Source organism: Diabrotica virgifera, chromosome 6, assembly GCF_917563875.1.
Source record: "Diabrotica virgifera virgifera chromosome 6, PGI_DIABVI_V3a".
Taxonomy (NCBI): domain Eukaryota; kingdom Metazoa; phylum Arthropoda; class Insecta; order Coleoptera; family Chrysomelidae; genus Diabrotica; species Diabrotica virgifera.
In genome coordinates, this window is record NC_065448.1 from 4626187 (window position 1) to 4641207 (window position 15021).

The 15021-nt window shown below is 32.3% G+C and overlaps 1 protein-coding gene across 3 annotated transcripts in view; it reads right to left on the reverse strand.

Annotated features, from left to right (window-relative positions):
* The window catches only part of LOC114327062 (phospholipase B1, membrane-associated-like), a 112304-nt gene that overhangs the window by 78261 nt on the left and 19022 nt on the right, over window positions 1-15021 (reverse strand). For 2 of the 3 annotated variants that reach the window (XM_028275569.2, XM_028275566.2), the window contains exon 1: window positions 11133-11425. The exons of the other annotated variant lie outside the window; for it this stretch is intronic. The gene's annotated coding sequence lies outside the window, so the exon portion shown is untranslated. Of the gene's footprint in view, window positions 1-11132; window positions 11426-15021 lie in introns of those variants that run through there. 3 annotated transcript variants of the gene reach the window in all.

The window sequence follows — 15021 nt, forward strand, 5'->3', positions numbered from 1 at the left end:
ACAAAGATGAGAATCTATAAAACGTTAATTCGACCAATAACATGCTATGGCAGTGAAGCCTTGGTCCTGAAAGAAACATCCAAAAACAAACTCGACACATTCGAAAGGAAAGTACTGAGGAGAATACTAGGACCTGTGAGCGAAAACGGAATCTTCAGAAGTCGATACAACAACGAACTTTATCAACTTTATAAGGAAGCACCCCTGTCAGACTTCATTAGAATACAGAGATTGCAATGGGCCGGACATGTGATAAGAATGGGAGAGGATAGGCTACCAAAAAGAGCACTGAATGCTAGAATGCAGGGAAAGAGACCGGTTGGAAAGCAAAGAAAGCGCTGGGAAGACACAGTAAACAGCGACGCACAAGCCCTTTTAGGAGTCGGTGTATGGAGAAGAGCATCCACAGACAAGCAAGGGTGGAGGCAAAAAATAAAGGAGGCCAAGGCTCAATTTAGGCTGTAGTGCCGTAGAAGAAGAAGAAGAAAAAGGTAAGGTATACCCACATAAACGAAATAATACTCAAGAAATAGTGGAGCTAACCAGTAAAATAAAATGTAATATAAAATGTGTATAACAGATATTACAAATAAATGACGTGTGTCAAGAACTGGAGCAACATGAAAACCGCCATGAAAGTCATTTTTTCTTCTTAAAGCGCCCTCTCCTGAATAGAAGTTGCCTACTACAATTAGCGCAAACTCTTCTCTGTCTTAAGCTGTCAAAATTTAGCCCTGTCCATTGCCGGATGTTTTTGAGCCACGATAGTATTTTCCTTCCTGATTATCTCTTTCCGTCGATCTTGCCTTTCACCATAAGTTGGGTATATTGGTACTTATTATTTCTCAGCATGGGGGCTAGGTATGATGTTTTTCTAAATTTTAATTTGTTGAAAAGTTCTCTTGTATGTTGTGCTATTCTATGCAGCACTTCTTCGTTTGAGGTAAATGATGTCCATGAAATTTTGATGATTCTCCGGTATATCCACATGTCAAAGGCATCCAATTTATTTACGGTTGATGTTTTAAGGGTCCATATTTCAACTGCATAGAGAATCTACATAATATTGTAGAAATACAATATTCTATTCCATGGGTGACCAAGCTCCTCGATAGTCCAAGCCATTTTTCAAAATTTGAAATTTTTCGCGAGCCGCGATTAAACAATTATTTAAAACGCTGGACGGAAGGGCCGCCCGAGAACTTTATCGTACCGATCTATTATCGTTATCGTACTAGATACTGGCATTCTATAAAAATAACAAAGTTACTCGTTATTTTGATATTTTAGAAACACCTTGTATACTTGAAAATATTTTATGGTTCTACGCATCATTAATTCCCGCATTTGAGAAAATGTTCGGGGACACACTATAGATTATTGCATAAATCAATAGAATATTAGTCATACTTTCATTTCAAATTAGTCCATTTTTCTGAGAAATTAATAGTTTACAATATTTGCATTTTACTGCATGGATTGTAATGAAATTTTGGGAGTAGCCCAAAGCCCAATCTCCTAATTCAAAGTCTATCCTATATACTATGGCGCTTTTATCATGGGGGCGGTTCTCACCACTTCTCGGGGATAGAACATTTTTATTTGCGAATTGCATGGAGCAAACCGAAGAATTTTAAGAAAATTTAAAAATGCGCCCTATAATTTGATCTTATTTTTTTCACCCGTCCAACTTTTTTAAAGTAGAAATAACACTATATTAAGAGGTATTGCAAAAGAAAAACAATGCATTTAAATTCTGGTGAATGAGGGGTTAAATGTATGTACTTCTCATTTTTCCTTAAAGTACATTAGTCATATATTTTTTTGCACCATATCTCGCTTAGTTTGAATGTAACCGACATTTAACAGTGCTCGTTTTAAAGGCCTTTTCAAACACTACAAAAGCATGAGCATTTTGAGCATGCACCAAAAACCAAACTCTTTTTACCTACCATATCTCTTTTTGTATTATAAATAGAAAATTTACGAAGGAACGAATCTCTTTGTTATTTATAATTAAAAAAAAAATTATATAGTGTTTTTAGTTTGATGCATAGTTTTTAAGGTATTCACAAAAAACCAGTTTTTGTTTAAAAATAGGTTCTCTAGCCACCTCCATGCTTATTTTGACCAATAAATTTTCCACCCCCTTGAAGGGGTTTTGCTGCCACATATTACATTCACTTCAAACCCTGAAGAGGACTAAATCCTAAACGGGGACACTCATTGAAAGCATTTCTACATAGCAATTTATTCTATACACGCAAATCAAACAATGAGAAGAAAAGAAGAAGGGGTGGGAATTGCCCCAAGATAAAAGCGGAATAGTATATAGCGTAGATTTTGTTTCTTGAGCTATTCCCTACTTACTGTGAAAATATCAAGTACATCGATGTAGTAGGATGGAATTCGGAGCCAAATACCCTCATTGACTGCCCTATAATAATGCTCTGCTATGATCGCGTGAGAGGGGACACACACAAGATTCTAGCAAAATTTCAATTTTCTGTAACTTTTCGAGTTTTTGAGTTACAGCAACGAGTTTTATGTCATTGGAAAGATAATTTTACATTCTTTCAAAATATGTAAAAATATACAGGGCGTATGTAAAAAATTAAGATTTATTTTTCATTTCCGGTTAAACCGGAAGCCATATTGTGGTAAAATTTATTGTGCTAATAGATAACAAAGTACTGTATACGTCTACCAAATTTCAAATTTTAGTTTCTATTACAGAGGTAGTTAAAGGCACTCGAATATTTTTTTATAAAAAATTCATAACTCCCCTCCTATGAGGAGTTAAGAGACCTGACCAACGTTATTCAATTTACCGATAGGATATCAAAAATATATCAAAAAATAAACAAATTCCTTGGAGTCATTTTTGAGAAAATTTAGTTCAAATTTATGTCAAATTTTGACCCCTTAAATATAGGCAACCCATAACTTTTTCTGAAAAACGATAATATTTTTATTATAGCCCCATCTTTAGGCTATATAAATGTTTTTTCAAATTAAATTTATCTTAAACAAGTTTTTAGATTGGTAGGGAAATGTATCGGGTGGGCGGTCGGCCATGCTGGCCGCCATTTTAGATTTGGAAATGTCAAATTCCGTATTTCTATAACTATCGATGAGCTAACTTTAAGTTAAATTTCATTCGTTTCGGTCAAAATTTGCAAAAATGGGCCCCAAATAACCCCCCTATTTCGGCCCCCCTTTGAGAGGTTTTTTTCAAAAGCTTAGTTTCTCGACAAAATTCTCTTAAACTTACTCATACCGAATTTCATCGAAATCGGTCCAGTAGTTTTTGCTGGGCGGTGGCGACATACGTACGTACACGTACATACGTACGTACATACGTACGTACATACGTACGTACATACGTACGTACATACGTACATACTTCCGACATGTTTTTTTTATTTGCTTTTTAGACTCAGGGGGACTCAAAACGTCGAAAAAAAGTGAAATCTGAAAAAAAAATTTTTGCACGATCCTATAACTTTATCTATTATACTCATACTGCGTATGTAGTACGATAAAGTAAAAAGTGTAAAAGTATTAAATTTATTAAATTTTTTTCTCTGTGTTTGGATTTCTCGAATTTTAAGGTGAAATAAAATGGTTCACATCGTTGTTTCAAATATGCAAATAATTCTACAAGTAGCCCTTAGGTAATATTTCAGGATAATTCGATTCTTCATCGTCCTTCCATATATCTGTGGGATGTCCTACTGATCTTCTAGCATCTGGTCTATCAAAAAACACTGTCTTTAATACTCTGTCTTCCTCTGATCTTATCACATGACCTGCCCATCTTATCCAATCCAATTAGCTTTTATACACGTATGTCTGACGATGTTTTCAGTACCATACACAGTAACCAATTCAGCTTTGCGGCACCTTCTCTACTCTCCTGCCAATTCATCTCTTTGAGAGCCAAATATCTTTCTGAGAACGTTCCTCTAAAACACCAGCAACATATTTGTTTTTCGCTGATGGTGAGTCCATGTTTCACTTCCGTATGTAATAATTGGGCGAATAATTGGCATGCACAATCTTAATTTATATTGTCTTTTTAGCAGCTTAGATCTTAATAATGATGACAGGGAGTATAATGCTCTATTCCACGCAGCTATCCTTGCTGAGACATCTTTTTATATTATGCTTATCATCGCCCCTAGATATTTCAACTCTTCTACTACTTCGAAGTTGGGGTCATTATTAGTCATGTTCTGTCTAACTCTTAGTCTTGGATTTTTGGTTAGTAGCATGTATTTCGTCTTCTCTTCATTTATTCGAAAGTTCAGACTACCTGTTTTCTCCTCGAGTTGTGAAAAACACTTCTCTCCCGGTTTTTGTAAAATGAGCGACTGCAATTTGATCATCAGTAATAATAATATATGCTTGGATCCCGCGAACCAAAAAAAAGAATGTGTGTGTACTTTGTACGCACGTAAGAAGTTATAATTCTATTATATGATTTCTTAAAAATGAATATACTTTAAACAGTTTGTTTTAATTTTTTTTAAACACCAAACTAATTTTGTGCTTACCGCTTTCAAAAAAATAAAAAAAGTATAGGATTGCTCCGGATTCGAACTCAAGACCTCTCGATCTATAGCCGAATGCTATACCAAATACGCTACGATGACTGTGTCTGTATCGGTTCGGACGTACCTATTGACAATTCACGGTAACGAACAGACAAGGTGAAGTATAATAAATATACAATAAAATGTTTTAATAATACTCATCTTATTCCTGCGGAAGACAAGTCCAAAGACACAAAAATTATAATAAATATATTTACTAAAAACACTAATATATTCTTTTCACACCTTTTCGTGCACTATATATTTTTACATAACTGGAAAGATTTAGCAACTAAACGCCATACTGTCTGTGTGCGCATGCGTGCAGTATTATGAAATTTTACTCTCAATCACGCCTAAAGAAGTATAACTTCAAAAAAGTAAATTAATAGTAAGCTGAAATTTTGTGAATAGCTTAACTGTGTCTAGTCGGACAAACTTTGATGTACGGAAACACTGGAACAGGAGAAGTTTTAACTGTGGAACAGTTTAAAAATTTGAAACGTCAGATTACGAAAACGTCTCATGTATTTTGTCGGACAGAACATCCAATTGATTTGTTACCCTTTCATTAAACTCTCATGCAAAAATCAGACTGCTATTACTAACCAACACGATTCCTGTCATTTGACATTTTCTTCGTGTTCCACTCAGTAAAATTTCCAGTTGGTGATAAACACCAGTTTTTTGCATGAGACAAAATAAATGGAACGTTTTCGTAGTCTGACGTTCCAAATTTTGAACCTGTTCCACAATTAAAACTTCCCCTGTTCCAGTGTTCTCATACATCAAAGTTTGTCCGACTAGACACCGTTAAGCTATTAATAAATTTTCAGCTTATTAATCATCAACTTTTTTGGTACGCGGGATTCAGGTCTAATAGTTTTGAACCTCGATTCGCAAATCCCTCTGTCAGCTCAGATGCAGATGATATTTTACTTTTATTCTAAGGCCAAACTCAAGAGCAACGGTGATAAGGGGTCTCCTTGTCTAAGTCCTGATTAGTCTTTTATACTTGTTGTCAGTAATTTAAGACATTTTGAAACACAAAAATTAAAAGTAATTCAGGTAGGTACATTTATTGAGAGCCACAAGTAATCATTCAAAGAGCCACATGTGGCTCGCGAGCCCAGTTTAGCCACCCCTGTATATATTCGTTAGTCCCCAGCACTACGAACTACTGGTAGTAGAAGAAAAGGTAGAAGCACGACGACCAAGGGGAAAATCTTCAACACGATGAGCACAGCAAATGAAGACTCTGGTGGAAAAATCACTACATGAAGTCTTCCATCTGGTACAGGATCGCAGAGAATGGAGACAGCAAGCTAAAAATATTTAGAGGGTTAGCAAGGGCTCAAGGAGTGGGGTTGAGTATTCAGGGTGTTTCATTAATAATTGTCCATATAGTAACTGGAGAAACCTTAGCACAAAATACGAAGATTTAACCTAAAACACTTAAATAAAATGTGGTTCCTTACTGAGTTACAGGGTGTTTTATCTAAAAATTTAAAAATTCTTTTTGCTCAGAATTTTAAAACTATTCGACGTATCCTTTTTATACTTGGCTGAAAGTATAGGTACTGTACAAACTACTAAATTATAGCCGTAAACAAACGTTTCTGGCTATTACCAGAGGCGTACGACGGGGGAAAGTGAATGGTTGACCCTTTCCAAATTCTACGCCACTGGCAGAATTGCTATTTTAGTTCAATTTTTGGATTCTTCAGTACTTTCTATGAAAATAATATACCCTTTATTCGTAACGATAAAGTCATTAATTTTCGAGATATTTGAAGTTAAAAATGAAACGACACGGTTATTTTGATTAATGTATTGTGTCGCTTCATTTTTAATTTCAAATATCTCGAAAACTAATCATTTTATCGTTACGAATGACGAGTATATTATTTACATAAAAAGTATTGGAAAATCAAAAAATTACACTAAAATAGCAATTTCGTCAGTGGCGTAGAATTTGGAAGGGTCAACCAGCCACTATCCCCTGTCGTACGCCTCTGGAAGTAGCTAGAAACGTCTGTTTATCTTAATTTAGTAGGGTGTACAGTACCTACACTTTCTGCTAAGTATGATAAGGATACGCCTAATGGTTTTAAAGTACTAGGTACAAATAATTTTTAAATTTTTTAATCATATGAATCATATTATAAATTAATCAAAATAACTGTGCCGTTTGATATTTAACTTCAAATATCTCGAAAACTAATGACTTTATCGTTACCAATGAAGAGTATGTTATGTACGTAGAAAGTATTGGAGAATCTAAGAATGGCACTAAAATAGTAATTCCTCCAGTGGCGTAGAATTTGAGAAGGGTCAACCATTCACTATCCCCTGTCGTACGCCTCTGGTAGTAGCTGTAAACGTTTGTTTATCATAATTTAGTAGGGTGTATAGTAGTCGCACTTTCTGCCAAGTATGAAAAGGATACGTCGAACAGTTTTAAAATGCTGAGCAAAAATAGTTTTTAAATTTTTAGATAAAACACCCTGTAACTCAGTAAGGAACCACATTTTATTTAAGTGTTTTAGGTTAAATCTTCGTATTTTGTGCTAAGGTTTCTCCAGTTACTATATGGACAATTATTAATGAAACACCCTGTATAACTTTGGTTTTTAGAAAAATCATTGTTTTAGCGATGTTTCGGCAAAGTTACACTTGCTATTTTCAAGCCAGACTAGTTCCTCGTCTTCTAGATATTCGAAGAGAATCGCCCCACATAGGAAAAATGTGCTGTTAGTTTCAAACTATTGCTTCAAGTATCTTCAAACTCTTATGTTAAATATGGTGACGTGCAACCAGGTTACATCTTATTTTGTACTTTGATCCTTCATGTGCAATAAAATAAAATCAAGTTGGTTGTTCGTGTTGTACCTTTTGGTCAATGTTGACTAATTTGTAGTATTGGTAATGTAATTTATAGTATTTATATTGTCATAATAGTAAATGTAAATGTTTTTAACGACAATAAAGTGTTATTATTTGTTCGTGTCGGCTACTTAGAAATTATTTATAAATATATACGGCAATAAAAATTAAGTATTTTTATATTTGAAAATTGAATAGGTACTAATATTCAGTAGATCAAAGTTTACAAAGTATTACAACTCAACATGGAATTTTTAACATTTCTTTTTATTTAACATTTTTGAATAGTAATCTCATATTTTTAAACGCTTTTATTTAGTTCAATAGTTTGCGTCAAATCTTTGGACGTTAATTTGACTGCCTTTTCTTCAATTCAAATGAATGAAAATTTGCAGACATATGCATTCGCGGGAACAATACACGAATAATCAATAAAAAAATTTTTTTCATGTTTATTAATTGTTTAAATAAAAAAAAACGATTTAAATGGAAAACGCTTAAATTCTCTTGTTTTTTACAATGTAAAAACTTAAAACTTTTACGGATTGTATAGCTAATGATATGAACAATACATAATTTCACTTTTATAAAGCATAGATCACATTAATAAACAATAAAGTTTCAAAGTTTTTGCCGATTTCGACTACTTTTCATGATAGTACCTACTTCATATGTTTTATACATATTTTAATAAATATGACGATATATTTTAATGTTTGAAAAGTGTAAGACTAAAAAGTAAAAAATAAAAAAATATGAAAAAATTTTTTTAAGAAACGCTTTTCTGTAGTTACGAATGACTAAAATTAAAAATATTATAAAAAAATCAACTGAAAAGCAAAAAATAAAAAAAAAATGAAAAATCTAACACATTCGTTAAAGAAAAGCGTGGGGCGAAAACCGTTTATTCGATGAACACGCACCACGCTTTTCTTTGACGGATGTGTTAGATTTTTTCAATTTTTTTTATTTTTTGCGTTTTAGTTGATTTTTTTATAATATTTTTAATTTTAGTCACTCGTAACTAAAGAAAAGCGTTTCTTAAAAAATTTTTTTTCATATTTTTTTATTTTTAGTTGTGTTATTGTATTACCCATAATACTGCAGTTACAAAATAAATTAGATCTAAAACGAAGGAAGGAATAATAATTTTGAAACCATGAGAAATATTAAGGGGCTTATACAAGATTTAAAGAAACTGAAAAATAAAACCAGGAGATATTTATAATAAAAAAAATGGTCCTTAAGGACTCAGTTACCAAATAAATTAAAGCTAAGAATAAGGGAGGCATATTAATTTCGAAGGCAAGTATTGAGGAATCGGTTCAAACAAGGTGCAAAATCAAAAATAAACAAGAGTAGCCCCCATTTAGATAGCCAAAATTCCCTCACTTCTAAAATTCAATTTTTTAATTTTTTTACATTCTATGTGATTAAAAAATAAGACTCAGGTAATTTTAACCCTCCACCCCCACCTCCTTCTCCCACCATTGAAAAAGGAATTTTTTAGGGTATTACGAAATATGTCTATTTTTATAGACCCATAGGTTGAGTATAAAGGGTTATTCACTATATTTTGACCCCCTGTAAATTGCTTTATTTACAGACTTAAAAAAAAGGTACAATAGCCATTTGATTTTTAAATTATGATTTTTTGACACATATATCATACTGGTGACGTCATCCGTCTGAGCGTGATGACGCAATCGACTATTTTTTAAATAAGAATAGAAGTTGTGTGTTAGCTCATTTGAAAGCTTATTGAATTCTCTATTCAGTAATATAAACATTAAGATAATTTTATTTATAAAAAAATGTTTTTTGAATTAAATTAATTGATACAAAAAAAGAATGTATGTAATTTGATTAATTTAACATATCTTCTACTTCTCTTAGAAAACAGAAGTAAAAGTTTATTGCACAAATAAACATTGCTTTTTGCTTAAATTCAATGTTCAAATTGCCAAGAGGCAAATTGAACATGGAATTTAAGTGAAAAGTAATGTTTATTTGTTTAATAAACATTTATTTCTGTTTTCTGACAATAGTAGAATGTATTTTGAATTAAATTAATTACATACATTCTTCTTTTTCTGTCAATTAATTTAATTTAAAAAAAAATTTTACACCCTGTATAAATAACCATGTTAATGTTTATATTACTGAATAGGGAATTGAATAACCTTTGAAATGATCTAGCACACAACCCCTATTCGTATTTAAAAAATAGTCGATTACGTCATCACTCCCAGATTGATGACGTCACTAGACCATATTATGTCAAAAAATCATAATTTAAAAATCCAATAACTTTAGTATTTTACATTTTTTTCTAATTCTGTAAATAAAGCGGTGGGGGCTAAATAGGGGGGGGGGGTCAAAATATAGTGAATAATCCTGTACATAACTTAAATTTTTTTTTTCGAAAAAAGCGGATAGTTTGTGCTACCTTTCAAAATCCGAAAAACTGTTTTTTTTGGCGGTTCTTGGAAATTTTCCCCATTTTACTGACTTCAAAATAGATCAAATCAAGGTTTCCTTTATAGGTTATACCTATATAATTTGAAGTAATTGAGCCCTTTACGATATTCAAAAATGCAAGAAATATGTTCAAACCCAAAAACTTGGGCGTTTTTGGGGAGTTTTTAAGGGTTTTACGACCAATTTTTGAATGACCTAAAGGACTCAGTTACTTTAATTTATATATTATAACCTAAAAAGAGAACCTTGATTTGATCTACTTTGATGTCTATATCTGGGAAAATGATGTCTGGGAAAATCCCCAAAAACCTCTAAAAACAAGTTTTTCGGGTTTATGAATGTGCCGCACATTACGGAAAATCTGGAAATAATTAAAAATATAGTTTTTCATAAAATACAGAATATAAAAATGTAGATACCCACAGCCATCCCAAAAAAGGTAAGTAGGTACATAAATATACACTTTTTCCGAAAAAAATATTGAATTTTGAGGTTATGTACACTCAACCTATTATAGGTCTATAAAACAATAGACATGGTTTGTAAGAACTTCAACTATGCCTGAAATTTTTTGAAATTTTTGAATTTATTGCATATCGCCCAAAAAAGATGAAAAGAAATTTAAGTTTATGGTGATCGAAAACCAAAGTTATGGCAGTTTTAATTTTAAAATTTTGTAAAAAATACTCGTTTGAAAGTAATATAAAAACATGTTCATTTGCCTGTTTCTACAATTTTCTTCCTCAGTTGGGTAAATCTTGACAATTAACTAAAAGTCACAAAATTTTGTTAAGTTTTCTTTTCGTTCTTCTTGACTTAAAATAAAACTTATCTTTTGCGGCTTTGCAGATAATATAAAGAATTGACGTTATTTGACGTTGACGTAGTGATCTAAAATCGAGGGTCAGAAATATAACTCTTCAAATATAGCGCAAAAAGGGCTATATTTGACCCCTTCGATATATCAGACCCAAGATCACCTAGAGGGCTATAGACTACTTTTTTTAAGGTACAATAATTTCCAAAAATTTGGAAAAAATCCGCTAGCCCCCCTACCCACCAAGGGGGTCGAAAAATAAAAATATTGCTTATATATTATATAATAATAATTTAATGAATAATTACCTTTTTTAATTTTATAATACTAGATTTTATGATAATACTCACAGTATAAATTAAACCACTTGCAATAAACCACAATAACAATTATTGACTTTAATTCCACTTTTACGCGCTTTTTTACATCCGCACTCCAAACCGTGCACTCCAAACACTTGCAGAGTTTGATATATCATCACATTCGGAAATACATGAACTGCGAAATGACCCTCGATAATAATACCTTTATAAATATGCATGGGAGCCACCGAGATGTTAAATATTCTTGAAGGTTTTTCATCCCAAATAACAATAAACGAGTACCATGATAATGACAACCGGTTTGTTTGTTTTCAGCTTCCTCTATTCTGATTTTGTTTTATTTCATGTACCATTAATCACTTTTGCAAAAGTTAAGGACGCGCAGGTCGACCACCTATGCCAACTTTGTACCTCTGCTGGAAATACAGTCCCCATAAACCGATTTTTTATGGGCTCGAACAATATATCATGGTGTTTTGGTGAAGGTTTTGGTGGTAAAGGATGAAAGAAAGGTAAGGCAATTATAGAAGTACACCAGCATCTACAGAATACCGATAGAATGAAAATGATTACAAAAATTGTCAATAAACGTCCAGAATATGTATGTATATGAAAATCCACACTATAATATAAAACTTATTTTTATATTTTTACACAAATTCATACAGTCATTTAGCTACATATCTTATCCAAATGACTATTATAGATATTCCTTTATTGTATTCTAATTGATTTTCTATTTATACTAATTAGCCCGATCACGGAACACAAAATTATACGAAAACCTCCAAAAAAATAAAGGAAGGATGAAAATAAGGAATAGGTAGTTGAAATTTTCTATTATTATATAAGAAACAGTTTACAATTCTACATCCCCTCCATTTTACAAAAATTGGGAAATACAAGGTGAAAAATATTTTCGCGGGAGTGAAAAAATATACGTTCAAAATAGGCCCGGAATTGGATAAAATGACTAATTCTAAGCAACTTTTGTTCTATAGAGTTTTTTCACTAAGTCAATACTCTTCGAGTTATTTGCGAGTGAATAATATGTTCATTTTTAACAAAAAAAAAACATGTTTTTGGACGGTTTTTCGCAGATAGCTCAAAAAGTAAGAATTCTAGCGAAAAAACATTCTGAGTAAAAATGTAGCTTATAAAAAATTGAACAAAAAATGGTGTATGCGCAGTGGCGTAGCGTGAGTGTCGGCCGCCCGGGGCGGAAGACAATTTTGCCGCCCTCTTATTTAGGTATTTTAATTTATTGTATACTATACATTACATACATTAATTATAGAGAACTTTTCGCCGAGATAAGTCATCATTATTTTGCATTATACAGGTTGGATTAAATAAAAAAGTTTATCTAAGTTTTACAGTCACGTCTAATAATACAAAAATTCTTTTACTTTAACCAATTAGATACATTTATATAACTTAGGTACTTATTACTTAAGATTAGATACCTACACCTTGACGATCGACAAAATTAAATAAAATCAATTTTTAATTAGAATGACAACGATACTATAATGTTATATTTTTATTGAAAGTAATATGAGTATTTGTTAGAATTAAAAACAAAACGTCCGTCTTCAATTAAAAATTTATACGTCTACTTTTTTTAAGAGCAAAGTCTGTTATTGCACCGTCAATGTCTATCGCTATCGGATCACACACATCTTGCTCAATAGACAAAATAGCCAAATTAGTTAGTCTTAGAGTACTCATTGTCGATCTTAAATAATTTTTAATCAATTTCAATTTTGAAAAACTCATCTCACATCTGACCTTGCTTATAGCAACTGTGAAAAATATTCGGAACATTATTAAAATATTGGGCAGAGTATCTTCCAGCTTGGATTTAACAATAAATTTAAATAATTCAAGTGAGTCTGCATTAATCAATTTCGTTGCCTGCGGCAGCAACGAAAGTCCGCAGTCGAAGTTTATCCAGCTTGAAACCCTGCTCGTCAATTTCGTCAGATGCGTAGTCTAGGTCTAGATTATATTCAGTGTTGTCCAATAATATAGCCGGCGTTAGATAAACAAACTTATCCGTTGAATTCTGTAGCTATTGAGAACACTCACGAATTTCTACAATAACTCTATCTAACGAAGAAAACAACTTTCGTCTCAACTCATTTTCTCAAGATAAGTTAGCACCTCTAGTTCCGTCACCAAAAATATGTTTTCTTGTTATGCGCCTCCGAGGTTTTATGGAAATTCCAAGTTCTTCACACATATTTTTGCATAACCTACAGCGCTATTTGCCCATTCCTCTGTTTTCTCTGTCAATATCATCTGCAAAGCATTTACTTTCTGAGCGCACAATCTTATATCAAGTCCCCTTGTTTGTAAATATTTTTGTGCATCATTCACTTCATGTAGCACAGGTTGCCACAGGCCCAAAAAACAAATAAAGGAAAATGACTGCATCGAAACTAGTAAAGCACATGCATCTGTCCTAGTGTTTAAGCTTTCACCTGCCTCTGTGAGTTTTTCCAAAGTGACGAGAATGTTTTTGTAATGATGCCATGTCACATTTATGGCATCACCTCTTGCACTCCACCGTCAGAACTTCCCAACGATGTGTCGATGTGGAAAAAAAAAGAATAGCAACGCCGAAAAAAGTTGTGCTGATTGTTAGTCATAAACGGGGAATTTCCACAAGACAGTATAGACGTTGTTGCCAGTCGCTACAAAATATCATTCAAAGAAAAGTAATTCCCCGAATTCGTCACAAAATAAATAATGAAAAATTTCGTGCTTCTTTCAATCGGTCCAAATTTGTAGTTGCGATAAAAATATAAAATGGTTCAAATATTTACAAAATATTTTTATTCTTCTTCTTCAGGTGGCATCTCCGCTACGGAGGTTGGCAATCATCATAGCTATTTTAATTTTTGGGGCAATATTTTTATTATTTATTGTTAAATTTTGCCGCCCCCTAAAAAGTGCCGGCTGGGGCGTACCGCCCCTACTACGCTACGCCACTGTGTACGCGTGAGGTCTGCAGACTCAGTAGAAGCAGAGTTGTAGCTAATGAAAAGTAGGTTCTTCTTCGTCAAATTCCAAATCGAATATTTCAATGTGAAATATCCAAAAAAACAGAGCACTTTTCGGGGAAAATTCATTACAACTTTTTTAAAGTGTTTAAAAAATTATTTATTTTTGGTTTTTAAAAAATTTCTAACAATAAAAATAAGTGAGTTACGCTCAAAATATTGTTGGTCCCTTCTATTTTTTGGTACAAAAATCGCGAAAATCACCCCCTAAATAGCGTCCCAAATAAAATTAATCGTTACCGCTTTACAAGTTACTTCACTTATGTATTGTTTATACTATCTATAAGTTTCATTGGTTCAAAGTGCCCATTTTTGAAAAAAATTGGGTTTAAAATAAAACATTTTTTTTTATTTTGAAAACAAAAATGGGATTGTTCATGGAATTAACTTAAAAATTATTAGTAATACCAAAAATCTTAAACAGTAATAAAATGTACGTTTTGCTTCTCTGAATATGTTTGCTTTTTCGTTTTCTTGTTAGACAAAAATTGGTTATGCTATGGCTGTTCAAAATTTGAACAAACTCGTGATTAGTTACTCGTTCAAGCCATTTTAACTATAACTTTTTCAAAAATAAGCACTTTGAACGGATGAAACTTACAGATCATATAAATAATACATAAGCAAAGTAACTTGTGAAGTGGTAATGATAAAATTTATTTGTGATGCTAATTAGGAGGTGATTTTTGCGACTTTTTTTACCAAACAATAAAAGGGACCAACAATATTTTGAGCGTAACTTACTTACTTTTAATGCTACAAGTTTTTTTAAACAACAAAAATAAACCTTTTCTTAAACACTTTAAAAAAGTTGAAGTGAATTTTACCCGAAAAGTGCTCCGTTTTTG